Source organism: Aquarana catesbeiana, linkage group LG04 (genome assembly GCF_042186555.1).
Source record: "Aquarana catesbeiana isolate 2022-GZ linkage group LG04, ASM4218655v1, whole genome shotgun sequence".
Taxonomy (NCBI): domain Eukaryota; kingdom Metazoa; phylum Chordata; class Amphibia; order Anura; family Ranidae; genus Aquarana; species Aquarana catesbeiana.
Window position 1 is genome coordinate 128454645 of NC_133327.1, and position 26934 is coordinate 128481578.

Below are 26934 nucleotides of genomic sequence, written 5' to 3' on the forward strand. Positions count from 1 at the left end.
AAGGGAGGATGTTTTCTGAGATCTCCCCAAATCTCTATTACACCACCCTAGAGTCACTACCTATTACCTGCAGTGCTCACCAGTTCAGTACACAGGCACAGCCTCCTCTCCAGCATTACCACCTAATGTGTTTGGGGCACTACAAATTCAAGCATGCCAGGAGAGGAGAGGCAGCAGCAATGTGATCAGGCTGATTTTCAGATGAAAAGTGCTGCTGTATATTGTGTTTGTACAGTGTGTCTGTATAGTGTGTGTATACTGTGTGGTCATAATATATTTGATTATGTATTGTGCTTGATGGTCCTGAGGTGTTTATTTATTTAAGTATAGAGGGATAGGGTGATGGAGAGATGGAGTTATGGAAAAATAGAGGGAGGGACAGAACAATAGAGGAATGGAAGTGATAGAGAACAGAGGGTGGAGGGATATAGGGCACAAAGATTGTTGGATGGACAGTATGATGGAGGGATGGAGCAAGGGGCAGAGAAATTAAGCGAGGAAGGGATGGAGCAAGGGATAAAAGGATAGTGTGATGGAGTTATGGAAAGATGGAGGGTGGGATAGAGTAACAGAGGGATGAAAGCGATGCAGGGTGAAAAGGTTGGAGGGACCCACAACAGACGGATGGTTGGATGGAGGTGATAGAGTGATGAAGACAGGGGGTGAAGACAGGATAGACTGATGGAGACAGGAGGGATTGATTGGCAACAGGAGGTGATGGAGTCAGGAGGTTAAGGGGGGGTGGAGACAGGAGGGATGGATTGGCAACAGGAGGTGATGGAGTGAGGAGTTGAAGGAGGGATGGAGACAGGAGGGATGGATTAGCGACAGGAGGTGATGGAGTCAGGAGGTGAAGGAGGGATGGAGTGATGGAGACAGGAGGTAATGGAGTGATGGAGTCAGGAGGTGAAGGAGGGATGGAGTGATGGAGACAGGAGGAATGAAGTGGCGACAGGAGGTGATAGAGACAGGAGATGAAGGAGAGATCAAGTGATGGAGACAGGAGGTGAAGAAGGGATGGAGTGATGGAGACAGGAGGTGAAGGAGGGATGCAGTGATAGAGACATGAGGGATGAAGTGGCAACAGGAGGTGATGGAGAAAGTAGATGAAGGAGAGATGGAGTGGCGATAGGAGGTGATGGAGGCAGGAGGTGAAGGAGAGATGGAGTGGCAACAGGTAGTGATGGAGACAGGAGGTGAAGGAGAGATGGAGTGGCGACAAGTAGTGATGGAGACAGGAGGTGAAGAAGGGATGGAGTGATAGAGACAGAAGGTGAAGGAGGAATGGAGACAAGAGGTGAAAGAGGGATAGAGTGATGGAGACGGGAGGCCTTGAGAACTGGGGAAATCCCTCACTTTCTATGGTAGCTATGGAACAGAAATTAAGGGGAAATCTCTCCTGTTGGACATAGGTGACAAAATCTAAACGGTTATAATAACCTGTCCTTACTATATCAAAAATAACATAATAAATATGATTTTTTTACCTTAATAGCTATCTTAAAGGGGTTGTAAACCCTTGTTTTTTTTTTTTTTTTTTTTTTTTTTCATGTCATACTTACCTCCACTGTGCAGTTCGTTTTGCACAGAGTGGCCCTGGTCCTCCTCTTCTGGGGTCCCTCAGCGGCGCTGGTGGCTCCGCCCCGAATCGAGTGTCTACATTGGAGAATCGCTGTCCTTGGTGGACACCAGTGTGGGCACGCACCCGGGTCCCACATCTGTGTCCATTCACACAGAATGCAGGATTGTACATATTTATAGCTTAAGTGCTAAAATTTGCACTTAAAACTGTAATTATGTAACTTTTGGAAAATTGCAGTAAAAATTTGGCTGTGCCAGTAAATTTACACCCTGTTCCAAATTATTATGCCAATGATATTTTTCTCATTTACCTAAATAATTGATGTAAACAACAGTCAGCATAATTCTCATGTTATCAACTATTAAGAGTACAATTCAAATTTTATTGAACAAACCTCCTAATGAGACAGTTTTTTTTCTAAATAAAAAACATACAATGCACTGTTCCAAATTATTATGCACGGTAAGCTTCAAAACACTTTATAGGTTGTAAAGAACTGAAAATTGTCATTTGTTGTGTTTGCAGCATATTTACTGAAATCAAAAGCTATTTCAACCAAACTTTGAACAACATTTTAACTTTTTAAACATTTTAACAGGTCACATTACATTTTAACATAGGACCCCTTATTTGATAGCAGCTTCACAAGTCTTGCATCCATTGAACTTGTGAGTTTTTGGACAGTTTCTGCTTGAATTTGTTTGCAAGATGTCAGAATAGCCTCCTAGAGCTGCTGTTTGGATGTAAACTGCCTCCCACCCTCATAGATCTTTTGCTTGAGGATGCTCCAGAGGTATTCTTTGCAGCATGAGATGGTGCATTGTCATGCATGAAGATGATTTTATTATGGAAAGCATAGTTCTTCCTTCTGTACCAGGGAAGGAAGTGGTCAGTCAGGAACTCCACATACTTTGCAGAGGTCATCTTTACACCTTTGGGGACCCTAAAGGGGCCGACCAGCTCTCTTCCCATGATTCCAGCCCAAAAACATGACTTCACCACCCCCTTGCTGACGTCGCAGCCTTGTTGGAACAGGGTGGCCGTCCACCAACCATCCACTACTCCATCCATCTGGACCATCCAGGGTTGCACAGCACTCATCAGTGAACAGGACTGTTTGAAAATTAGTCTTCATGTATTTTTCTGCCCAATGCAGCCGTTTCTGCTTGTGAGCATTGGTTAGTGGTGGCCGAATGGAAGGTTTATGCACAGTTGCAAGACTCTGGAGGACTCTACACCTTGATGTCCTTGGGGCTCAAGAGGCACCAGCAGCTTTAAATATCTGTTTGCTGCTATGTAATGGTGTTTCAGCAGCTGCTCTATTGATCCGATGCATGGATCTGGCAGAAATCTTCCTCAATGTGCCTTTATCTGCACGAAACACGCCAAACTTTAATAGTGCGATGATCATGCTTAAGTTTTCATGAAATATCTAATGTTTTCATACCTCGTCTAAGGCATTGAACTATTTCACTCTTTTCGGCAGCAGAGAGATCCTTTTTCTTTCCCATATTGCTTGAAAATGGTGCTCTGCTTAATAATGTGGAACACCTTCCTTTAGTAGTTTTTCCTTTAATTGGTCTCACCTGGCAATCTAATTATCACAGGTGTCCGTGATTGTTTTCAGTGATCAGAAGAGCCCTGAGACACAATGCCATCCATAAGTTAAACTGAAAAACAAAATATTTAATCTTTGTTACACTGAAATAGAATTTGCAGAATAATTTGGAACAGGGTGTAAAATGGTTTGGGGAGAGTTAAAGAAGAATTTTCAGCACAACTTAAAATCACTGTAACCCCCCCAAACAAACCAGCACTTGATTCTGTTCTGATCAATGCTGATCAATGCTGTTCTTGTCGAGCATCAACAGCTCACTCCCCTCCACCCACCACCACCGCCCCACCATGCTGCACACAAGGCGATAAATACCTAATGTAGTCTGATTGACAGTGCTGATTGCTAGCAGCAGACACCTTGCACATCAAGGGGTGGTGTCAGCTCAGATCACAGAACAAGCACTCAGAATAGTAAAAGATCATTCAGCACTAGAGGGGCTCTGTGATCTATCTGCAGACTTCTAGTAATATCCAGAGTGCAGTGCATTCTTACTATAGTAGCTGGCAGATCAATCATACAGCCTTGCCTGCACTGAATGGATGAATCTGTGTTGTCAGATCATGAAGACAAGCTTGACAGAGATCAGCTGCATGTGTTCTGTCAGGGGCACCACCTCCCATTCCCACCACAGCAGACAGCATGAAATGCTATAAGTCAGAATGAGCCATTTAAGCTGCCCTATAGCTAAGCTCACGATTTGTACTAGTCACTAGGGATGAGCCCGATGTTCGAGTCGAACGTAAGTTTTAAAAACTGCCGTTTTTCGGGAGCAGTGATTTTAATAATGCTTAAAGTGAAACAATAAAAGTGAAATATTCCTTTAAATTTCGTATCTGGGGGGTGACTATAGTATGCCTGTAAAGTGGCACATTTTTCCTGTGTTTAGAACAGTCCCTGCACAAAATGACATTTCTAAAGGAAAAAAAGTAATTTAAAAGTACCCGCGGCTATAATGAATTGCCGGGTCTGGCAATACAGATAAAAGTCATTGAAAATAACGGCATGGGATCCCCCAGTCCATTACCAGGCCCTTTGGGTCTGGTATGAATATTAAGGGGAACCCTGAACCAAAATAAAAAAAAATTGTGTGGGGGTCCCCCCAAATTCCCTACCAGGCCCTTCAGGTCTGGTATTGATATTAAGGGGAACCCTGCGCCAATTTAAAAAAAAATGGCATAGGGGTCCCCCTCAAAATTCATACCAGGCCCTTCAGGCAAAATAAAAAAAATGGCGTGGGGGTCACCCAAAAAATCCATACCAGACCCTTATCCGAGCACGCAACCTGGCAGGCCGCAGGAAAAGAGGGGGGATGAGAGAGCGCCCCCCCTCCTGAACCGTACCAGGCCACATGCCCTCAACATGGGGAGGGTGCTTTGGGGAAGCCCCCCAAAGCACCTTGTCCCCATGTTGATGGGGACAAGGGCCTCATTCCCACAACCCTTGCCCGGTGGTTGTTGGGGTCTGGGGGCAGGGGGCTTATCGGAATCTGGAAGCCCCCTTTAACAAGGGAACCCCCAGATCCCGGCCTCCCCTATTTGAAATGGTAATGGGTACATTGTACCCCTACCATTTCACAAAAAAGTGTCAAAATGTTAAAAAACCACAAGACACATCTTGGGACAAGCCCTTTATTAAAAAATAAAAGTGTCCAACGAGTCAGAGTTTTTGTACCCGGGTGGCCCCGCCCCCTCTGATGCCACGGGGAAGCTATTGTCCCTGTCCCTGTGCGTCAGAGGGGGCGGGGTCACCCAGGTACGTCACCGTGTGGCCCCGCCCTCAGTTATAAAAGAACTGTCATCATGCTGAAGCATCATAAGGCGGGTGCCTCCCATGGAGGCGGATCTATTTTTTAAAAAATTTCCGGTCCGTCGTTGGAGCGAGAGAAAAAGATGAATGGACTTCGTGGGACATTTTTATTTTTTTATTTTTTAATAAAGGACTTGTCTCAAGATGTGTCTTGTGGTTTTTTAACACTTTTTTGTGAAATGGTAGGGGTACAATGTACCCACTACCATCTCAAACAGGGCGGGCTGGGATATGGAGGTCCCCTTGTTAAAGGGGCTTCCAGATTCCGATAAGACCCCCGCCCGCAGACCCCCTCAACCACCGGGCAAGGATTGTGGGGATGAGGCCCTTGTCCCCATCAACATGGGGACAAGGTACTTTGGGGGGCTACCCCAAAGCACCCTCCCCATATTGAGGGCATGTGGCCTGGTACGGTTCAGGAGGGGGGGGGCGCTCTCTCTTCCCCCCTCTTTTCCTGTGGCCTGCCAGGTTGTGTGCTCAGATAAGGGTCTGGTATGAATTTTTGGGGGGACTCCCACGCCATTTTTTTAAATTTTGGTGCGGGGTTCCCCTTAAAATCTGTACCAGACCTGAAGGGCCTTTTATGGAATTTGGGGGAACCCCACGCAATTTTTTAAAAAAAATTTGGTTCGGGGTTCCCCTTAATATTCATACCAGACCCAAAGGGCCTGGTAATGGACTGGGGGATCCCATGCCGTTTTTTTCAATGACTTTTATCTGTATTGCCGGACCCGACAATTTATCATAGCCGCGAGTAGTTTTAAATAACTTTTTTTTCCTTTAGAAATGTCATTTTGTGCAGGGACTGTTTTAAACATGGCAAAGATGCACCACTTTACAGGCATACTATAGACACCCCACCAGGTATGAAATTTAAAGGAATATTTCACTTTTATTGTTTCACTTTAAGCATTATTAAAATCACTGCTCCCGAAAAAACTGCAGTTTTTAAAACTTTTTTTTGCATTGATACATGTCCCAAGGAGCAGGACCAAGGTCCCCAAACACTTTTTATGACAATACCATGCATATAATCCTTTACAATTAGAACTTTTGATTTCTCCCATAGACAATACATTATAGCTGCGAGTAGTTTTAAATGACTTTTTTTCCTTTAGAAATGTCATTATGTGCAGGGACTGTTCTAAGCATGGGAAAAATGCGCCACTTTACAGGCATACTATAGACTCCCCTAGGTATGAAATTTAAAGGAATATTTCACTTTTATTGTTTCACTTTAAGCATTATTAAAATCACTGCTCCCGAAAAAACGGCCGTTTTTAAAACTTTTTTTTACATTGATACATGTCCCCTGGGCAGGACCCAGGTCCCCAAACACTTTTTATGAAAATAACTTGCATATTAACCCTTAAAATTAGCACTTTTGATTTTTCACGTTCATGTCCCATAGACTTTAACGGTGTTCGTACAAATTTTTTGCCTGTTCGCATGTTCTGCTGAGAACCGAACCGGGGGGTGTTCGGCTCATCCCTACTAGTCACATTAATCAGCTCTATCTGTCCTACACCAGCGCTGAAAGTAAAGCAGAACTGTATGCAGGTCCGCCATTAGAAATCATGCGGCCTCTTATAGCCTGCCTGACAGGGTCCCCACACCTGACAGTGCCAGGGCCTGAACCCAACCACCCCTCCTCCTAGCTTGCAGGCAGTGTGCATTGTGGAGATGTTTGGGTGTGCAAGGGGTTTAAAACTTGATTAGAGCATAGGGGTCAAAAGTATGTAACATACAGAGTGCAGGTGTCTGGAGTATGTAACACACAAAGTGCAAATATCTGGAGCATGTAATGTACAAAATGCAGGTGTCAGTAGTATGTTAAGTACGAGTGCAGGGGTCAGGAATGGGTAATATACAGAGTGCAAGGGTCAGGTGTGGTTAAGTAGAGAGTGCTGGTGTCAAGAGTATTTAACATACAGAGTGCAAGGCTGAAGGGTAGTGCAAGAAGGAGGGGGTAATGCATAGGCAAAGGCTGCTCAGCCAGTCACAAGAAGTCTTGTACGCAGTTGTGAGAAAACCCCATTCATTGGAATTGGTCGCATTGAGAGGCCAAATGTGACAGGGGATAATTTTTGACAGTTTATACAGTGCTGACGGTGGCAAATAGTCTCAAATGTAAGTAAGGTTAACAGTGCTACCTTAGTTTCTTCAATATAATCAAATATAATTCACAGTCATAAATATAATCCAAAAAACATACGTAAGTGTCCATGCTTAGTGACAGTTCCAAAACAGTGACATACAGTAGTGCTCCTGGAAAAAAAGTGCTCCAAAGTATTGATCCTCAGAGAGACACATGGATTTCACACCACACTCACCAGATGATTTTGACCCCTTGTGTTAGCAAGTCAGTCCAATTCTCCCATAGATCTTCTTCCAGCTCCTTGTTATAAGTAATGAATTACTCATAATTAAAGCTCAGGACTTGTTCTTTATTTTAAATACATAAGGAAAAAGAGGAACCCTACATTGTGAAAGTACATTTTTATTCCCCATAAAAATACTTGATATTACACTTACATCAATGTAAAGCCTTCAACTTCTATTTGCATCTAAGAAAGTGCAATATCCAAAGATGGCCACCGTGCACTTATGGTTCTGTATGTGACATCAGCCAGAAGTACCGTCCTATGCATTTTGTTTGTCAAAAGTTGACATCATCGGGAGTTAGGAGCTTTCCTGATTTTCAAAAAATGACTCAATATGCCTATTAGAAAATACCTCAGAGTATTTGCTTTCCAAATCAGGTCATTTTGTGGGTGTTTTCACTGTTCTGGTGCTCCAGGGCCTCCAAAAAATGTGATCGATGGTCAGCATATTAGATGTGTAATTTATCCCCCTAGAACGCCTGAAGGTGCTGTTTTGATTTTGGGCCCCTCTATGTATCTAGGTTGTGAAAAAGTCTCACACATGTGGTATCCCCATATTCAGGAGGCATAGTAGAATGTGTTTTGGGGTCTAACTGTAAGTACCGGTATTCATATGATGTGTGTGAGAAATAACTTGGTAAAATGACAGCTTTGTGAAACATAACTGATTTTATTGAATTTTTTTATTTTCCAAAAAATTGTGACAGAAATTTACAACTTCAAAACACTCTCAATGCTTACTAAATACCTTGGAATGTCTACTTTCCAAAAATGGGTCATTTTCAGGGTATTTGTATTGTCCTGGCATTTAAGGGCCTCAAGAAATTAGATATGCAGTCAGTACATTATGACCAATCAATTTTCAAATACATACTGTATAATATACCATATTATATACCATTTTTTGTAAACTCACTAACATTTGTATAACTTTTGCTCAGACTAAATAATATACACTGATTTGGGTTATTTTAACCAAAGAAACATAGCAAAATATATCTGGGCCTAACTTTATAAAGAAAGAGTATTTATTTGCAACATTTTAAAACAGAAATGTTTTGTTTATTTAACAAAAAAACCAGTGGTGATTAAATACCACCAATAGAAAGCTCTATCTGTCTCAAAAAAAAAACATTTTTACCAGCATCCTGTTGTAAGTGTGTACATGTAACAGGTGGAATAGCCTCTTGCAGGAGGAGTTTTTGTCGGCACTCTCTCCGTGACAGGTCCATCTTCGCAGATCAGCACAACAGAGGTCCTCAGCCTGTGCACAGGTACGGAAAAGGAAGAGTTAAGGACAGGGGTGTAACTAGAAATCACAGGGCCCCATAGCAAAATGTTGTATGGGGCCCCCCTAAAAACAGCCCCCCCCCACAAAAAATAACTAATTCCATTGAACAACAGATTACCACACTCATGTGGCACAGTGCCCAGGCAACAGCTTATATTAATTTCGAACAGCAAAACAAACATTTACATAACCATATAATAAATTGAAAAATTCAAAGCATTGTGTGTACTACTCTTACTCTTTTATACTTACGTTTTGTAAAGGGCAAACAACGCAAACTGCACTGGTTTAAGAGGAAAATTAACAGGATGACAACCTTGTAAGGGAAGGAAGAAATTAGGTCTTACATTCTATGCACTTTAACTTAGCATAAAATTCTTAATTTTTGAGTTTACACCTACTTGATTTAGCCCTTGATGCTTAACTTGCATATTTTCAACATGTCTTTTAAAAATAACCAAAGGAAAAGAAGCCATGGTTTCAACATCCAACAGCCAAAAAACAAGCCAAATGTAAGGCAACAGAACATTAGAATAAGTCAACCTGAAAAAGAGTGAATCTTGATCTAAAACATGAAGATACGATGATGATAAATTAACAATATCTTACTATATTTCTTTTATTTGATTCTATCCAATTCTCTCCAAAGCTGTTTTCCAGCCAAACAGGCAGTGCAGAAGCCAAAAACTTGCCATCCTTTAATTTAATTGACTAGAAAGGTGTAATCTGTCATCAAAAAGGAAGATTTAGATGGGTAAATGGGCAAGGTCTACACACACTTTACAAAAGTATTCAATTAAGAGCAAAGGGAATGGGATTATTGCGGTGCCACAAACAAATAAGAACCAAATTGTTTAAAAATTGTATTTTTATTAATATCAAAAGCTAAAAAGTATATATAATTCATACATATACATTACATACAAAAAAGGAGCCAAAACAAGAAACACATAATGCAGTTTCAAAGTAATGACCGTCACCACTGATGTTGAAAGGTGATCGCTGGTCAATTCATCCCAACTAGTTTCGCCAATACATTGGCTTCATCAGGGGAATATACAAAATAACGCAAATGGTAAAAACACTGTAAAGAAAAAAATTTATTATTTAATGAATCCACATAGTATGGTAAAATAGAAATGAGCAGTCATGTCACAGAATGGTTAAAAGCTTTGTCCCGCCCGTATCCCCCGACCTCCAGCCCCCATATCCAGGAAATACCATGCGGGAATCCCAGGATGCTAGGAAGGCACCACCAAGCCACTAAGAACAATAGTCGCACTCAACCCTGTATTTGGCTACAGGGGACTCAAAGAGGCACCTAAAAAATGATGAAAAAGTTTTTTTGGCGTATAAATATTCAAATATTCATTAATTAAAAGAAAGGGGACAAAGCCTCAATTACCTACCCTAATTATGTAGAAGAAAAACACCCAAGGGTGCCCAGGATGAATCACAGCACAATACTTGGATGTAGGAATCACAGAATATGTATATAGCTAAGGAAAACTAAAATAAATAAATAAATTGATGGTATTGGTGGGATAGTCATGGTATTTAATAGGCTAAGCAAATTGGTAGCAAATGCTCGTAATAAGAATAGAAATTAAATTAAAAAGCTAATCAGATAGTTAATTAGCTATGAATGCTTACCAAAAGTGCGCATATCAATGAAGGCAAAGGTGCACGTTAGGCATGAGATTCTGCCGTTATAAGGGCTGAGCAGAGGAACCTCCCCTAGGTATCCTTCAGATAACACCAGTGAGCTTGATAATCTATATAAGAATCCATTTGAAATAAGTATAATGTCAGCATGGAAACTTCCCGGCGTTACAATGTTAAACAGCAATAGAGGGAACAAAGGCTCCCACATAAGATGAGAAAAAAGACAATGCTTTTACATTTAACAAATCTTGCCTGGTCACCACACTTATCCCACAACAAGTGATTGAAAAATGCAGAGATGTGGCAGCCTTATAAGTCCCCCACACGGTCAGCATGACATAATCAGCCAATCGGGAGCGGACAAAAGGCAGACGGGACGCATGCGCAGTAGCCGAAGCCAACAGCCTACACTACCCAGAGGGCCGAGCGTCAACCGCATCACATGGTAATGTTCACCAGTGATGCGGTGTAGATAGATGTAATACAGGCAACAAACCTATCTAAGGAAAGGGGGAGGAAAGATGGAAACCATCACACCGATCCAGAGAAAGGGGAGAGGAGGCTATTAGGTTGACTAGGGGTGTCTGCGAAGGTCCCGGCCGAAGGGGCGGGCTGACTGGAAAGTCAGCCATTGGGTGTCCATGCAGCCAAAGGCTGTAATGGGACAAGCCCCCAGATGGAATAAAGGCAGAGCCACCCAGTACATCTGGACCTGCTAGGCAGACCAGGAGAGGGAGCCAGAACAATCAAGGACAGGAGGACACAGGCAGGACAGCCAATCCAGTGGACATGTATTATAACCATGACCACCAGAAAGTGACCAGTCGGACAGGGCGCCCACAAGAATTGAAAAATGTGGATTGGATAGAAAATATATAATAATAAAACATTTTTGTAGTGATATGATAGTAGACATATTGTGATCAATTTCATATACTTATACATAAATATGATCATCATAACAGGAAAACATTCCAGTCATCAATAAGTGCGAATTGTCAATACACCCTAATGAGAATAAGAGAAAACATAAAAATATATAACAACAATAATTCATCATCTTAGTATACAAAATTAGTCCCTACTTAGAGAGACAAATATAGCAGTGGGCACAGGATGGAGGCAGGAAGTGAGGACAAGATTGAAAGCAGAACTTTGGGGACCCGAATGATCAAAAACAGTCAGGCAGTAAGGAGACATTTAATGGACAGACCAGTTAAGAACAAACAAATATCCCAATTTAGAGGAAGGATTTAAAACTGATATATTCATTTAAACCAGGGAATTTTACAGCGTCCAACGAGTGTATCCATCTAGTCTCCATTTGAAGCAACATATTATCAATATTGCCACCTCGAGCATGTGGGGAAACATGCTCGAGGGCAGCGAAACGAACGACATGAGGATCATAATTGTGTTAATTTGCAATGTGTCTATTCAAGGCAGTGGTGGTTAAATATTTATATAGGGATGCGATATGGTCCTTAATGCGTTTAAGAAACAGACGCTTGGTCTTCCCCACATAAAAACAGCCACATTGACACAAGGCTAGATATACCAATCCAATCGTTTTACAGGTAATTCTGTGTCTCAAACAATGAATCCTGCCATTAGGGAGAACAGTATTTCTAGAATTGCAGATGAAAGGGCAAAAATCACATGCACCACAAGAGAAGGTGCCAACGTTGGAATAATCCACGGGGCCTCGAATCATGTGGTGACTGTGAACTAATAGATCCCTCATGGATGGAGCACGCCTATACGTGATTTCAGGGTATGGTTTCAGATATTTTTTGATGGTATTGTCAGCCGTCAAAAGTGGCCAGTATTTTTGGAAAATACTTCTGATCTCACGATGTTGTTTGGAAAATTGTGTGATAATCCTAACCGACGGATTTGGCTTCACAGATTTAGTTAAATGGATAAGATCATATCTTTTTCGTTTGGTAACTCTATTAAAGGACCTCTTCAACAGGGAACGATTATATCCCGCTGTCAGAGTCTGTTGTACAGATCATTAGCTGCCAGATGAAAATCTGAATCCTGAGTACAGTTTCTTCTGAGCCTCAAAAATTGACTGTAGGGTATGCTGTCTAATAAAGGCTGACGGTGTGCACTAGCCGCATGTAAGATTGTGTTGCCCGACGAGGGCTTGTGGTATAGAGATGAATGCAAAACACCATCCTTACCTACATGTATTTGCAAATCCAAGAAACTTATCTTAGATTGACTGCATTCCATTGTGAAACTTAAGTTGTAGACATTTACAGCCAGTGAGTACATCAACCGAGAGAGTTCATCTCGACTACCCGACCATAAAATGAAAACATCATCAATATACCTATACCAGGCTACAATATGTGAAAGCAGTTCTGTTATGGATTCTTGGGAAAACAAGTCCCTCTCCCACCCCCCCAAGTACAAGTTGGCATAGGAGGGGGCACATTTGATCCCCATAGCCACCCCCTGTACCTGGAGGAAGTGGGAGGAACCGAACATAAACACGTTTCTAGTCAAGATGAACTCAAGCAGCCGAAGGACAAACTGGCTGTAGCTGTCAAATGATGATCCCGTTCCTGAAGATGGGTACGAATTACTTCAATACCTTTAGTATGTGGGATTGAGTTATATAAACATTCAACATCTATGGCCACCAGCCAAGTATTGGGAGGGACTTGTTTTCCATCTATATGACGTAGCAGATCGATAGTATCCTGGACATAAGAAAATAAAGCAGTTACATGAGGTATTAAATATTTATCCACCAGGGCACTAGCATTCTCTGTTAGACTCTGGCAACCCGAGACAATGGGTCGTCCAGGTGGTTTCTCCACTGATTTGTGCACTTTTGGTAAGGAATAAAAAGTAGGGATTTTTGTTTTGGGTCCTTCACATTTAAATAGCTCCATGTACTGGAATCAATAATGTCAGATTGATAGGACTCAAAAATTAGACTGTAATATTCATTGTTAAAATTTGTTATCAATGTTTTAGAGATTGGGCGGTACCAACGTGTGTTGTCAAGGATCTCCCGCCACATGGTTTCATATGCGAGGACGTCCATGACAACAACGTTGCCGCCCTTATCGGCAGGTTTGATGACCAAATCAGGATGGCATTGTAGTTCTCGAAGAGCTTTCCGATGTCGAGAGGACAAATTATGTGTATGGATTTGTTGTAAGTCCAAATTTTCAATTTCATAAGTGATCTGTCCAACAAAAGCCCAAATATTGGGATTCATTTGAAGTGAGGGAAAGTTGCGTGATTTAGGTTTGAAAGACAATGGTGGAGGGAAAGAAACACCGGGGACGGTTATGCCACAAGAATTGATTTGTGACTCATCATCCGCAGTGTGCCCCTCCTCCCATAGACATTCAAGATCCTCCAGAGCTCGAAGTTCAGGCTCAGAGGGTTAAAAAAAATAGGTTCAATAGATCCCGATGAGGATGTTTTATCATAGATCACCTTAAATAGAAGACATCTGGCGAATAAATGTATGTCCTTAACAAGTTGAAAACGATCAAGATCAATGGATGGACAAAATGTAAGACCCAGTTTCAAAACTTGAATCTGATCGATTGTAAGGTTGACCGATGAAAGATTAACAATATCAAGTTCCAATTAATTAGTATTTAAAGGGGTTGAGGAGGGTTGGTCAGATCTGGTGTCTTTCCTAAAAAAATAGGTGCCAGCTTGGGATCGATGGAGTGTGCGCTGGTGGGGAAAAGTGAGGATATAGTGGGTTCACTTGCCCGACGGCCAGTAATTGACCCGGCCGAAGTTGAGGAGATAGGAGTGGTAGTGCCAAGTGGAAGGTTTACTGGGATATCCGAGGAAATAAGTGTAGATGCAGGTCTACCAAGGGATGGAAATGGGGTAGATGATAGTGCTTTAGAGGAGTATGTGCGAGCCGTGGAAGATTGACGTGTAGAAATACAGGGTTGAGTGCGACTATTGTTCTCAGTGGCTTGGTGGTGCCTTCCTAGCATCCTGGGATTCCCGCATGGTATGTCCTGGATATGGGGGCCGGGGGGCGGGGGATACAGGCGGGACAAAGCTTTTGACCATTCTGTGACATGACTGCTCATTTTTATTTTACCATACTATGTGGATTCATTAAATAATACATTTTTTTCTTTACAGTGTTTTTACCATTTGCATTATTTTGTATATTCCCCTGATGAAGCCAATGTATTGGCGAAACTAGTTGGGATGAATTGACCAGCGATCACCTTTCAACATCAGTGGTGACGGTCATTACTTTGAAACTATATTATGTGTTTCTAGTTTTGGCTCCTTTTTTTGTTTAATGTATATGTATGAATTATATATACTTTTTAGCTTTTGATATTAATAAAAATACAATTTTTAAACAATTTGGTTCTTATTTGTTTATGGCACCGCAATAATCCCATTCCCTTTGCTCTTAATTGAATACTCTTCGAGGGATGAGGTGCCGTATCTATCAAGACATTCCTCCTATCACCTGTTTACACTTTACAAAAGAGTGTGTGCAGAAAACTAATTTTGACTGGATTAAAAAAAAAAAAAAATGATTCACATAGGATGAAATTTTACCTGATTTGCAATGCTCAAAGTGGGCACGTGGGGCAGCTGTGGACAGGTATGTAAAAAGAAATGTATCGGTTAACAAGCCAATTCAACAACTGAGGCTAGTTAAACGAGTAAAATGGAACTCTAGTCAACACAACAAAGTACAAAGCTGACATACATATAAGCATTCAGATAAAATATTTGCCAAACACTTATAATTCAGTTCAGCCAGTTTTCGGTTTCACACATCAAAGCGATCTTAGAAAGCCAGTCAGGTTTGCACCATTGTACCTTTACCCCCTTCTAAGTCTGCACACTCAAACATAAGCTGCCAATTCTACCATGTATTTATTCAAATATTTGCCTAAAGTTCCACTTTATTATTTGCCAAACTGGAACCAAAGGGTTCTATTTATAACATATTTCCCATGCTCCTCAGCTTCATCTAATAGTCAAAATACAATATTACATTCCATAAGTTTGACCTGAAAAACCAAAAAACAAAGAACATATCTTTTTGTGCCAAGTGGCAAAAAAGAAATGTTTTGACATTTTCAGAGGGTGAATGGCTCTGTGAATAGGTTATAAATAGACCCCATGGTTTAACCCAAAGAAGAAAGGCTATGGCTGGCAACAAAACCAAACATGAACTTTGAAAACTCTTCCAACTTGTATACTCACAAAACACCACATCTTAGAAAACACGTCTGCGTGCCTTCAATTCTGCAAAAGTGTCCACAATGTGGTTTAGGTCCAGCTGTTTTGCTCTAGCATTTTCAATGCTTAGGATAGCAAGCCCAGAAAGCCTTTGCTCAGACATAGTGCTTCTGAGATAATTCTTTATTAGTTTTAGTTTTGCGAAGGATCTTTCTGCTGAGGCCACAGTCACAGGTAGTGTTAGGAATAAAAGCAACGCTGTGCACACATCTGGCAGATTTGATGAAAGAGCACTATTCTCAACTAAGAGCAAATGTGCAAGATCCTTCACAAAGGACAATTTCTGAATGTCCTCTTTAAGTGCTGATCTAAAACTTAGACGCTGACCAGCGAAAGTTGATGAGAGGTCTTTTTCATACTTTTGTTGCAGATTGTATGCAGCTTTAAACAAATCATCATCCGATGCTGATACTAGAACTGCAGGCTGAATTATTTCAAACCGCTGAACAACCCGATTAAGTCCCTGGAACCTGTTTGACAACTGGTTTACTATTATGTCTAAGCACCTACAGAAACGTTGATTTTGAAACGTTCTTCAAGGTCCTCTGATCTCTCATCAACACACAATTCATCAAAATGCTTTTTGACAGTGCAAATTCGTTTTGCTTCAAATCTGGGGATAATATTCCATTTTTGTGCAAGCAATACAGCATTATTTCTGGCTTCCCCAAAACTGCTTCTGAAATTGGATAGCTCATCCAAGGCTGTCTTAATTAATTGAGAAGCTTTGGACAAGTCCATGCTCTCTGACTGGAGGAGTTTAGACAGAGAATTTATGCTTGAGAATATTTTGGTTTGTAGAACAGTTAGAAATATAGTTTGGAAGGACTCTAATTTTTTTTTCAGCCCCATTGCCTCTTCTCTTTCACTTTTTTTGGTAGCTACAAGGCTTATTTTTGATAGCGCTTTAAGTACATCTACAAAACGAAAACGCAAGGCAAGCAGCGACTCATAGCGAGATGACCAGCGTGTGGGACTGTCAGGGGCATATCAGTGGCCGTCGGGCGAACATGCGTGCGCGCAGGTGCACGAGGGGCCTTCCCAGGGCAGTTCTGCTGAAATCTCCACCAGGGGGCGCCGGAGCACTCCCGCACGCACCTGTTCACGCGTGCACACGCGCGCCCGTTTACGCTAGCGCTGTTTTGCCGCCAAGGGCCCTTTAAAAGACTGTCAGATGCTTCCATCAGGTGCTGTTCGTCTGCAGCTCTGCACCTGAGTTCCTGTATCCTGCCTGTTGTTGTATTGCTAGTGACCCGGCTCCGTTTGACCATTCTCCTGTCTCCTATCCGACCCAGCCTGCCTGACCTCGCTTATATCTTGTGACCCGTTGCCAAACTCCTGCCTGCCTGACTATTCTTGGATTATCCCTTCTGCTATATACTTGCCTGATCTCCTGCCAAATGGACTGTCTGACTCTGCTTTGCCTGTGTTCTGTGACGCTGCTTCCAGCCTGCTCTGCCAAGTTCCAGGTTCTGCTGCTGCCAAATCATCCACCTGTCTGCTTACTGATCCGCTTCAGCCTACCTGCATCCGCAGCTCAGCCATCCCAGAGGGACGTCTATCCAGTTCCAGTGTTTGCTACCGCAGGAACCTGCATCAGGCCCTCCTACCCACTGTGCTCAAGAGACCACTGTTCCCACTTCCAGTGGCTCCTGAACCAGCGTTTAAGAGAGGTCTCCTTCTACCAGTCGGGCTCAACTACCAGGTACCTAACAGTACGAACAGCCATGACTGAGCCCGCAGGAGAGACCTCTCCCATCAAGGAGATCTGTACGCACCTAGCGGCACTCACCCAGGCAGTAAAGACTTTACAAGACAGCTACAACAGACTGGAGGGTCAAGTGCTGAACCTTAGTGGTCCTGGAGGTGTGGCCTCTGCCTCTGCAGCTGCTCCAGCACAAGCTGCTGCACCACCCTCTGTGGTCATGCTCCCACCTGAACCAAGGGTCCCCATCCCTGAGAAGTTTTCTGGTGACTGAACCAAGTTTCTGGCCTTCCGCAGCGCCTGTCAACTTTACTTCGCCCTGCAGCCACGGACTTTTTCCTTGGAGGCTACTAAAGTGGGATTTGTCATATCCCTTCTTCAGGGGGAACCCCAGACCTGGGCCCACCACCTGCTTGAAACCAACTCTGTACAGATCCAGTCTTTGTCCGCCTTTTTTGAAGCCATGGCCCAGTTGTACGAGGACCCTCAGCAGACTGCCACCACTGAGGCAGCTTTGTTCGTGCTCCAGCAAGGCCGCAGGCCGGCCGAGGACTATGTTACGGACTTCCGATGCTGGAGCGCGGACACTCAATGGAACAACGCAGCTTTACGTCATCAGTTCCGCATGGGGTTATCTGAGAGTCTAAAGGACGAGCTTGCCCGGGTAGGGATGCCCGATATCCTTGAAGAACTCATCGCTCTTACCATCCAGATTGACCGACGCCTTCGTGAGCGCCGGTCTGAATGCTCTTCCCAGCAAACGCGCCCTATGTGGATGACTGCAAAAGTTCCGGTTCCTGCCTCCCGGTATCTACCTCCTGCCTGCCCAAGTCCGGCCACCCAAACACCTGATGCTCCCGAGCCAATGCAACTGGGACTAATGCGCTCTACTTTGCCCCCAGAAGAACGGGCGCGCAGATGCCAGTTAAACCTCTGTCTCTACTGTGGTGGGGCGGGCCACTACGTGAACAACTGTCCAGTCAAGACTCGTAAGTGTTTTCCTTCTACTCCAGCCAGTTTATCCACCTTAACCGCCAATGCAACTCAACTTGCTCTCCCTCTCTCATTACAGCTCCAGATAAGAACAATCCAGGTCAACGCCATTATTGATTCCGGGGCATGTAGCTGTTTTATTGACTCTGCTTTCGCTACTCAACAAATCTTCCCCTAAAAGACAAGACACACAGACTCTCAGTTTTTCTGGTCGATGGGTCCCACATAAAATCAGGACAAGTCTCTCAAGAAACCCTTCCTCTGTCTGCCACCTGTTTATCTCAACACAAAGAGATCCTAACTCTGGACGTTATTTCATCTCCATTATTTCCGATCATTTTGGGCATGCCCTGGCTCCAGGCCCATAACCCTCACGTTAACTGGTCTACGGGTGAAATCAAGTTTCAGTCACCCTACTGCCAAACACATTGCTTACCTGAACCCTCTGTCTGCTGCTACTTTACTTTGTATGGACATTGACCAAGACCTGCTTCAAACCATACCAGAGGCCTATCGGGAATTTGCGGATGTGTTCAGCAAGAAGGGAGCGGACTCTCTGCCACCCCATCGTCCCTATGATTGCCCAATTGAGCTGCTCCCTGGGGCTGAGATCCCTTTCGGGCGCATCTTCCCGCTGTCTGAAAAAGAACAAGAGGCACTTAAGATATACATAAATGAAAACCTTCTACTTCCCCAGCTGGTGCCGGAATATTTTTTGTCTCCAAAAAAGATCAGACTCTTCGTCCATGTGTGGACTATTGGGAGTTAAACAAGGTTACGGTCAAAAACCGCTACCCGTTGCCTCTGATACCTGAACTGTTCCAGAAGTTGAGGTCTGCCATCATCTTCACCAAGCTGGATCTGAGAGGGGCCTACAATCTGGTCCGCATTCAGGCCGAGATGAATGGAAGACGGCGTTTCGGACCCGTTTCGGACACTATGAGTATCTGGTCATGCCCTTCAGCCTATGCAATGCTCCTGACACTTTCCAGCATCTGGTCAACGATGTGTTCAGAGATTTCCTGGACATCTTTGTAATCGTCTACTTGGATGACATCTTAATCTCCAGTTCACTCAATCAACATAGGGAACATGTCTGTAGGGTCCTGGACCGTCTTCGTTTGCACGGACTGTATGCTAAAGCGGAGAAGTGCGAATTTGAACAAGAGGAGATTCAGTTTCTGGGGTTAGTGATCTCCCCAACCGGCATCAAAATGGACCCTCAGAAGGTGTCCGCTGTGCTAGATTGGCCAGCTCCTCTGGACAAGAAGGGCGTGCAACGCTTCATTGGATTTGCAAATTTTTATAGAAAGTTCATTAGGGGGTTTTCTGCCATTATCTCCCCCATCACGCAGCTAACCAAGCAGAACTCTCGTTTCCACTGGAGCCCGGAGGCTCAGGGGGCCTTTGAAGAATTAAAGAGACGTTTCACTTCAGCTCTGATCCTTAGCCATCCTGACCCATCCTTGCCTTTCATCCTGGAGGTTGATGCTTCCGAAGTGGCTGTGGGTGCTGTCATTTCTCAACGACAGGGCAACAAGGACCTGATGCACCCCGTAGGATTCTTTTCTAGAAAACTCTCACCGGCTGAGTGGAATTACGATGTGGGAGACCGGGAACTACTTGCTATCAAGACAGCTTTAGAAGAATGGAGGTACTTGTTAGAGGGCGCAGTCCATCCGGTGCTGATATATACTGACCACAAAAATCTCGAATACTTAACATCTGCTAAGAGACTGAAACCCCGACAGGCCCGATGGGCTCTATTCTTTACACATTTCTGTTTCCACATCACTTACTGGCCTGGATCTAAAAACGTAAAACCAGACGCGCTGTCGCGCATGTTTGACAACCCTAAAGACCTTTCAGTGCCTGACACCATCCTGCCGGCAAATAGCTTCCTACTTCTCCAAACGGATCTCCTGTCCATGATCAGAGAAGCATCACCAGAACCTTCAAGTCTCCAGGGATCCTCTTTAACACCCCGAGATGGATTATTGTGGAGAGGAAGTCAAATATTCGTACCAGAGAGTGCCCGAGTCAAGGTGCTGACATTATTACATGACCACCCACTTGCAGGACATTTTGGGGTCCGCAAGACCCTTGAGCTTGTGCAACGCACTTTCTGGTGGCCTAACCTGAAGGAATTTTGCAGAAAGTATGTTAACTCTTGTTCTGTCTGCATCCAGAATAAAACTTCCAGGAACAGAGCTTGGGGACTACTGAGACTGTTGCCTATACCTGATAGACCCTGGAGGATGATAGCAATGGACTTTATAGTTGAACTACCATGCTCTGAAGGATGTTCGGCGATCTTTGTGGTCGTCGACCAGCTGTCTAAAATGGCCCACTTCGTGCCCCTAAAAGGAACTCCTTCTGCTGTTGAAACGGCCCGTGTGTTCATCAGGGTGATTGTTAGGCACGGAGTTCCCGCAAATATAGTGTCCGATAGGGGGGTGCAGTTTACTTCACGCTTCTGGAAAGCCCTATGTGAGATCTTGAAAATTGAACTAGCCCTGTCCTCAGCATACCATCCCCGAACGAATGGGCAAACTGAAAGGACAAACCAGACACTGGAGCAATATATTAGGTGTTTCACATCTTTTGTGCAAGATGATTGGGTGTCCCTGCTGCCCCTAGCGGAATTCAATTATAATAATGCTAGTCACTCTGCCACTGGTCAATCTCCTTGTCCTCAGTTCCAGCGGTCCTGGACACAGTGCAGTTCCTCAGTCATAATAACCGGATGTTACAGGAAGCGGTATCCAAGGCACAAGCAGACAGCAAGAGGATCTTCGATCAAAAAAGAAAAGGAGATTTAAACCTTCAGCTTGGTGATAAGATATGGCTGTCTACCAATAATATTAGGTTGACTTGTCCTTCCAAAAAGCTTGCTCCTAAATTTATTGGGCCCTTCCCTGTGAAAAGGAAAATCAACGAGGTATCTTATGAACTGTGTTTACCTGACTCACTTAAAATCCACCCTGTGTTTCATGTGTCGCTTTTGAAGCCTGCTGTAGATGATCCCTTTCCTGATAGGGGCACCAGGGTCCCTGAACCTGTCTTGGTGGACGGAAATGAGGAATACGAAGTGGAGGCCATCCTTGATTGCAGAAAGAGGTCTGGGCAAGTACAGTTTTTAATTAAATGGAAGGGGTATGGTCCGGAAAATAACTCATGGGAACCTGACAGTAATGTTCATGCTAAACGTTTGATCCATGCTTATTTCTCTGCTCATCCTGAAAAGAAAAGTTATCTGGGCATCTGGAGGCTGCCTGTTGGGAGGGGGCAATGTCAGGGGCATATCAGGGGCATATCAGTGGCCGTCGGGTGAACATGCGTGCGCGCAGGTGCACGAGGGGCCTTCCCAGGGCAGTTCTGCTGAAATCTCCACCAGGGGGCGCCGGAGCGATCACGCGCGCGCCCGTTCACGCTAGCGCTGTTTTGGCGCCAAGGGCCCTTTAAAAGACTGTCAGATGCTTCCATCAGGTGCTGTTCGTCTGCAGCTCTGCACCTGAGTTCCTGTATCCTGCCTGTTGTTGTATTGCTAGTGACCCGGCTCCGTCTGACCATTCTCCTGTCTCCTATCCGACCCGGCCTGCCTGACCTCGCTTATATCTTGTGACCCGTTGCCGAACTCCTGCCTGCCTGACTATTCTTGGATTATCCCTTCTGCTATATACTTGCCTGATCTCCTGCCAAACGGACTGTCTGACTCTGCTTTGCCTGTGTCCTGTGACGCTGCTTCCAGCCTGCTCTGCCAAGTTCCAGGTTCTGCTGCTGCCAAATCATCCACCTGTCTGCTTACTGATCCGCTTCAGCCTACCTGCATCCGCAGCTCAGCCATCCCGGAGGGACGTCTTCCCAGTTCCAGTGTTTGCTACCGCAGGAACCTGCATCAGGCCCTCCTACCCACTGTGCTCAAGAGACCACTGTTCCCACTTCCAGTGGCTCCTGAGCGTTTAAGAGAGGTCTCCTTCTACCAGTCGGGCTCAACTACCAGGTACCTAATAGGGACACAATTTCTTCAGTGTAACAGAGGATTCACTGGTAAATGAAGACAGGATCTCCCACCGCTTTCCACTGTCCCCCAAAAAATTGTGTAAATGTTGAACCATACCCATGAAGTTTGAGACCTCAGTAATCTCACAGCATCTTGGAGGACCAAATTAAGATTGTGTGCTACACAATGAACATAAAGTGCATTTTCCTCTCTCTGCAAAATTCGAGTCTGCACACCAGAATAGATTCCACTCATTGTGGCAGTACCATCATAGCCCTGACCACGGCACTTATCCAGAGGAATTCCTTTATCATCAATAAATGCAAGTATTTCTTTTTCTATACCTGCAGCACTTTGGTCATGAATAGCATTAAATCCAAGAAATGCCTCATGTATGTTAATTTGTTTTTCTCTCGTATTTGTATCTCTTTCAATAGAAACATATCGGAGCACCTGGCTCATTTGATCACATTTAGAGATATCCTGAGTAGTATCTATAATCAACGGGTAAAACTGTGCGTTTTGCACTTCAGACAAAATGTCATTCAGAACTTGCTTTGACAAAATATCCATGACTTAATTTCGAATTTTTGGACTAAGGTATTTGACTTTTCCCCGTGGTAACTGTAGCAATTGCTTTACTATGGGATCATACTAAGCTAGCAGTTCAATTATTGCCAGGAAGTTTCCACTGTTGACTTCTCCTATTTTTTTTCTGTGGCCACGGAAGGCCATGTTATTCATAGCCATAGTCAAGGTGACATTCACTATTCTATTTAAAACATCTCTCCAAAAGTTTTTTCTTTTCTTAATTGTTTTTCGCTTTCCTCATCAATTGTTCCCTTTTTACGCCACTGATCATAGATTATGCAAGAATCTATATGAGTTTGAGATGATTCATGAACCTGTATTTTTGTTGACAAGCCTTTCCATTTTTGTATCCCCTTTGCCCATGCTGGTTCAGAGCCTAGTTTTTTACGGTCACCAAATAACCAGCATGGTCCACAGTATGCAACATTCAATTTAGGAGAATAACAGAGCCAGGTAATGGGTAGTTTAAGTCCTGTTTTTGTTGTTTTTTCATAATATTTTACTGAAAAACACCTCTGTTCCTCATCATTGTCTCTCTTAAAGGGCCCTGTAGGTCTGCAAGGACCATTTGTGATTATAAATCTCTTCACATGTGCATCTGTAATTGTAATTGGAAAGTTTGCCCTGTCTGTGACATATTTTGTAGATGCAATGTCAGTTAACACAGCTATGTCACTACCAGTCAAGTAAACATCGGCTGCTGCAAATGGCTCAGTTTCAGGATAATCTTTTTCAATATTGCCCTCAGTAACACCACCTAACTCCTGGCTTGTACTTGGTTCATTCAGGGGAAACTGGCTAAGTAGCAATTGCTCCTGTACTGGCATGTCAGTAATTGTGGGGTCAAGGCTTTCTGGGCTTGCCTCAGCAACTTTTTCTGCATCATGGTCTGCTGTAGAGCTCTGACCAACATTGGGCACATTAAAAAAATGTGTGATTTTTGGAAGTTTCTCCGTTTTGTAGGTGTCTTCCCTTTTCTTTTTACGCTTGTGAGCACCACTTTGATGATGGTAACTGGACATTATGGTTGAAACTGAAAAATACAGTACCAGGAAAGACCCTTACTCCTCAATTACATAGTTAATAACAAAACAAAAACACTGCCAATAAAATTCATTCATTAGTGACCGTGACCAGTAAAATCATTCCTCAGTGACCGTGACCAGTAAAATCATTCCTCAGTGATCGTGACCAGTAACATCATTCCTCAGTGACCGTGATCAGTAAAATCATTCCTCAGTGACCAGTAAAATAATTCCTCAGTGACCGTGACCAGTAACATCATTCATCAGTGACTGTGACTAGTAAATTCATTCAGTGACCGTGATGTGACCAGTAAAATCATTCATCAGTGTCCATGAGGTGACCAGTAAATTCATTTCTCAGTGACCATGATGAGTAAAATCATTCATCAGTGACTGTGACGTGACCAGTAAATTCATTCATCAGTGACCATGAGGTGACCAGTAAATCATTCATCAGTGACCATGAGGTGACCAGTACAATCATTCATCAGTGACCGTGAGGTGACCAGTACAATCATTCATCAGTGACCGTGAGGTGACCAGTAAAATCATTCATCAGTGACCGTGATGTGACCAGTAAAATCATTCATCAGTGACCGTGAGGTGACTAGTAAAATCATTCATCAGTGACCGTGAGGTGACCAGTAAATTCATTCATCAGTGACCGTGAGGTGACCAGTAAATTCATTCATCAGTGACAATGATGTGACCAGTACAATCATTCATCAGTGACCATGAGGTGACCAGTAAAATCATTCATCAGTGACCGTGAGGTGACCAGTAAAATAATTCATCAGTGACCGTGACGTGACCAGTAAAATCATTCATCAGTGACCGTGACCAGTAAAATCATTCATCAGTGACCGTGAGGTGACCAGTAAAATCATTCATCAGTGACCATGGGGTGACCAGTACAATCATTCATCAGTGACCGTGAGGTGACCAGTACAATCATTCATCAGTGACCGTGAGGTGACCAGTACAATCATTCATCGGTGACCATGAGGTGACCAGTAAATCATTCATCAGTGACCGTGAGGTGACCAGTACAATCATTCATCAGTGACCGTGAGGTGACCAGTACAATCATTCATCAGTGACCGTGAGGTGACCAGTAAAATCATTCATCAGTGACCGTGAGGTGACCAGTACAATCATTCATCAGTGACTGTGAGGTGACCAGTACAATCATTCATCAGTGACCGTGAGGTGACCAGTAAAATCATTCATCAGTGACCGTGACGTGACCAGTAAAATCATTCATCAGTGACCGTGAGGTGACTAGTAAAATCATTCATCAGTGACCGTGAGGTGACCAGTAAATTCATTCATCAGTGACCGTGAGGTGACCAGTAAATTCATTCATCAGTGACAATGAGGTGACCAGTACAATCATTCATCAGTGACCGTGAGGTGACCAGTAAATTAATTTCTCAGTGACCGTGACCAGTACAATCATTCATCAGTGACCATGAGGTGACCAGTAAATCATTCATCAGTGACCATGAGGTGACCAGTACAATCATTCATCAGTGACCGTGAGGTGACCAGTACAATCATTCATCAGTGACCATGAGATGACCAGTAAATCATTCATCAGTGACCATTAGGTGACCAGTAAAATCATTCATCAGTGACCGTGAGGTGACCAGTAAATCATTCATCAGTGACCATGAGGTGACCAGTACAATCATTCATCAGTGACCGTGAGGTGACCAGTACAATCAATTATCAGTGACCGTGAGGTGACCAGTACAATCAATTATCAGTGACCGTGAGGTGACCAGTAAAATCATTCATCAGTGACCGTGACGTGACCAGTAAAATCATTCATCAGTGACCGTGACGTGACCAGTAAAATCATTCATCAGTGACCGTGAGGTGACCAGTAAAATCATTCATCAGTGACCGTGACGTGACCAGTAAAATCATTCATCAGTGACCCTGAGGTGACCAGTACAATCATTCATTAGTGACCATGAGGTGACCAGTACAATCATTCATCAGTGACCATGAGGTGACCAGTACAATCATTCATCAGTGACCGTGAGGTGACCAGTACAATCATTCATCAGTGACCGTGAGGTGACCAGTAAAATCATTCATCAGTGACCGTGAGGTGACCAGTACAATCATTCATCAGTGACCGTGAGGTGACTAGTAAAATCATTCATCAGTGACCGTGAGGTGACTAGTAAAATCATTCATCAGTGACCGTGAGGTGACCAGTAAATTCATTCATCAGTGACCGTGAGGTGACCAGTAAATTCATTCATCAGTGACAATGAGGTGACCAGTACAATCATTCATCAGTGACCATGAGGTGACCAGTAAAATCATTCATCAGTGACCGTGAGGTGACCAGTAAAATCATTCATCAGTGACCGTGACGTGACCAGTAAAATCATTCATCAGTGACCGTGACGTGACCAGTAAAATCATTCATCAGTGACCGTGACGTGACCAGTAAAATCATTCATCAGTGACCGTGACATGACCAGTAAAATCATTCATCAGTGACCATGGGGTGACCAGTACAATCATTCATCAGTGACCGTGAGGTGACCAGTACAATCATTCATCAGTGACCATGAGGTGACCAGTAAATCATTCATCAGTGACCGTGAGGTGACCAGTAAAATCATTCATCAGTGACCATGAGGTGACCAGTACAATCATTCATCAGTGACCGTGAGGTGACCAGTAAAATCATTCATCAGTGACCGTGAGGTGACCAGTACAATCATTCATCAGTGACCGTGAGGTGACCAGTACAATCATTCATCAGTAACCGTGAGGTGACCAGTAAAATCATTCATCAGTGACCGTGACGTGACCAGTAAAATCATTCATCAGTGACCGTGAGGTGACCAGTACAATCATTCATCAGTGACCGTGAGGTGACCAGTAAATTCATTTCTCAGTGACCGGGACCAGAACAATCATTCATCGGTGACCATGAGGTGACCAGTAAATCATTCATCAGTGACCATGAGGTGA